The following is a 3,653-nucleotide window of genomic DNA, read 5'->3' on the forward strand; positions in this document are numbered from 1 at the left end:
GGTTACGCATTCAGAGAGACCGCACACTAGCGTCTTTTGAGCGTCGGCGTCTAGTCAGCGCTATGGAAAATGGCGTCGCTGCGCATTTGATGGCTTCTCTACACGATGGGCCATCGCCGGCCACTCCAAGGGACGCAGCCATGCGGTAGAATGAGATAGCAATATCACTTGCTCCCTCTAACGCATAAATGCGTCCCTTGGAGTGGCCGGCGTTGGCCCATCGTGTAGAGGAGCCCTGACCCAACGTTGCGTCTAGCAGCAGCCATAGAGTTGGGCAGACGCCGACGCTCGTATGACTCTATACTTTTAGTGTTCCGTACAAAACTTTTTTTAGCATTATAGTTCGTTTCTTTTAGCATTAGAAAGAACTCCACAGAAGCAAGCGTGCAGTTTTTATCAGGCTCTTTAATTGTTAATAATTATTGAATTATCTAATGTAGCATGGTCAATACATATAATTTACTTCAAATTATTACCGCTAAAAGTGCCGGATTTGGAACCACAAGCTTACTTCTGCGAAGTTCTTTCTAATGCTAAAAAAACGAACTATAGGAATTAGGTAAACAATCTTGATGTGTCTTTTATTGAAAAACACATTTTAAAAATAAGTTACGGCAAATATGTAACAGTTATGAATGTAATACATTCATTTATATTCTTCTGCTTTCAAAAGTAATAGTTACTGATTTTTATAAAGCGTTTTTCAATTAAAAGACATGTCAAGATCGCTTACCTTCTTGCAAGTTCTTTCTAATGCTAAAAAAAACGAACTATAGTGTGGGGTGGCCCTCAGAGGTACTACCGAGTCGGTACCTCCCGTATAACCGAGTACCGACTAGTCTACGAAGGCCATTAGACATCCAAGTCAGACTTATCGCGGTAGATATAACGCCTGCATTATCAGAGCGTGACGGATGCTTTATGCTTAGCGATAAACGATATACAATCGTTTACTTGTAACTTAATCAGTACGTAAGTTTTTTTAATGAATCGCCGATAGAGTTGTGAGTGCGTTGCCGGGATTTAAGATGGGAGTTAGTTCTTAGGTTTGATTTCCAGAAGGATGAAACTTGTATTTGTAGGTAGATTGTACCTATGTTCATTGATTTATACTCATCTGGGTACGCTAGGTATTAAGAAAAAAGAAAAAAATATATGTAGGATTACAAGAAAATAAATCTTACACTGACCTATCATGCATAACAGCCGTAACACTCAATGACAAAAGAATTCCCTTGTTTACCATATTTCGCCCAATAAATTACGAATTCAAATCCAAACTGGTTACTGGTATCCCAATGGCTGATATCGCTGTTATACGAGAAAACTTGCCTTTTTGAGCCATAATTATTATATCCTAATCGTAGTATGGGGTTTACATCTAAATTAAACACAGTTAAACCCGTTTTACAACTTTCTGACGCGTCGAAAACGTGTCTTATACAGGAAATCGTGCTATTAACCCATTCAACGCTAATAACGACACGTTGTCGTTGCCTCTACAAAGCATTTTCGTTACATACCGGGAAATCCATGTTATCGGCTACGACGTAGCGCTACAACCGTAGCTCAGCGGGTTCTACTGTACTTAGATACGTACCACAACACCAAATTCGTTTAAGTTTGACTCTCAAAAATTTCGTTTAATATTACGTAAGAATGGGATTTTGTTACCCCGTTCTTCCTGGCATAACATCATACCTATAGCTGTGTAAACCCCAGCTGAGCCGTCGAAAACATTACGTGATTAATGAATAACCCCTTATTGACCAATGCCAAAAGTAGGTTAAAATTTTTTGTGTTTTTCTCAAGCATCCTGTATTTATAGTCATATGTTTATTCCAATTTAGGTACTTAGGTAAGTGTTTTCCCGGCAGAAAGTCTTCCTCGTAAGGCGTAATCATATATTAGAAAACCCTATTAATGTTCCGTGCAAAACTTTGTTCACGGAACACTTATGGGATCACTTCGGTCTTGCAAATCAGTTATTTTTGATAATAATTAGGCTTGTTATGTTATTAACATGCTTACAACTCGTAAAAGAACAAGTTAAATTTACTCCGGCTTTCCCACGGATTAACCCGAACATCTGTACATATAAGTAGGTACAAATTTAAAACAATAGCTATTGAAATATTATCCATATGAGAGGCGAACTTATGACATAAAGGACTTGGATGAGAAATATCTCTTCCGTCTAACTTTTAAAATATCGATAACGTAATTATATGATAATAGAAACTTTCATTTCACCATTCCTATCCTATTCAAATCAAAAAACCTATAAATAATTCAAATACTTGACTCTGACATTATTCATTTTCTTTGCCATAAGATTCGAGACGGAACTATTTTTAGATTCTTTGTCAGGCAAAGCTTTTAGTAACTAGGCTTTTACCTAGATTTTAGATTAACAGTTAAGTCTGAAAACAATGTATTACTCAGGACGGGTACGGAAAAACCTAGCTTTTTATTACCGAGAAGGCCTTGGCACCAAATAAATTAAGTTTTTATCGGACACGCGTATCGCAGACTCGTTAACAACACAAATACCAACCTAAAAACTTATATGCACCACATATAAACACACATAGTATACCCGTTATATAAAGCCTCCAAGAAGGCTTAAGTTTACGACTATTTTAAGAATAAAGCCAAAGTAATCCAATTTGGAACGTTACATAAACAGAAAAAGAGTTAATCGAATTAAAAAAATATAGCTTTTTAAAATAGGAACTCACCCGCCCCGTTCAGATATCACCAAACACAGCGACGGTTTTTAAAAACATTCGAATCACAGTCACTATTTAATTTAGGAATATTTACAGTTTTATTTACAGGGTCGTGTGGATTTAGCCGTGGTACTGGCTGGCTGAAACGTCAGTTATTCCGCATATTTTTGCGCATGCGTGTTAATGGCGGATGGTGGGTCGATACGATAAGGTATCGGTAAGGCTGCGCCCTCATGCCGACTTTGGGGCGACGGGGTAGGAAACGAGGTCACGGTTCGTAATCACCCGCGCTTTGGTGTTGCCATGTTTATAACGTGTTGCCAAGGTTGCGCGTAAAGTTGGCTGCGTTTCGCTTTACGTAGTATTTATGTGTTTCATTGACTTGTTGTTAATGTTAAGTTGCTTATATGTATTTAAAAAATATAATACTTTTTGCGTGTATTTTTTAAAAAACGATAAAGGGGAAATAGTTATTACTTATTAGGTCGCGATTTTCTTTTACAAAGTACTTACTTTGGAAAACAGTATCACTATGATCATAAGTTTTTGATAAAAAACATTTTTTTTGGTATGTACAAGCTTTTATCGCTGACTAGGTACTTTTTTTTCCACGGACAACTAATACTCATTGAGACAATTCTAACACTAACCTCCAAAATATCTTATCATTTTGAGCATCAAAGTATATTAGGAACTTGCATGCTGTACCTGCCACAAACTTAAGTATTGTCAATTTTGGATTTTACTCCCTTCTTCTTGCTCAACGCGCGCTCCTGATGTCGGGTTACTCGCGCTCCGAACGTCGGGTTTCACCCGACTTATTAGTGTGTAGGGTGTTTCAGGCGCTCTGTAAGTATGAGCGCGCGTGTATAGGACGTAAAGACGCCTCTAGGAGGATGAGAAATGAAACAGACTGTTGTT

The 3,653-nt window shown here is 37.8% G+C and overlaps 1 protein-coding gene across 8 annotated transcripts in view; it reads right to left on the minus strand.

Annotated features, from left to right (window-relative positions):
• The window catches only part of LOC134675407 (calcium-dependent secretion activator), a 67,493-nt gene extending 64,461 nt beyond the window's left edge, over positions 1–3,032 (minus strand). For all 8 annotated transcript variants that reach the window (XM_063533624.1, XM_063533632.1, XM_063533623.1 and 5 more), the window contains exon 1: positions 2,742–3,032. The gene's annotated coding sequence lies outside the window, so the exon portion shown is untranslated. The remainder of the gene's footprint in view (positions 1–2,741) is intronic.
• Between the last annotated feature and the right edge of the window lie 621 nt (positions 3,033–3,653).

Source organism: Cydia fagiglandana, chromosome 22, assembly GCF_963556715.1.
Source record: "Cydia fagiglandana chromosome 22, ilCydFagi1.1, whole genome shotgun sequence".
In the NCBI taxonomy this organism is placed as follows: Eukaryota; Metazoa; Arthropoda; class Insecta; order Lepidoptera; family Tortricidae; genus Cydia; species Cydia fagiglandana.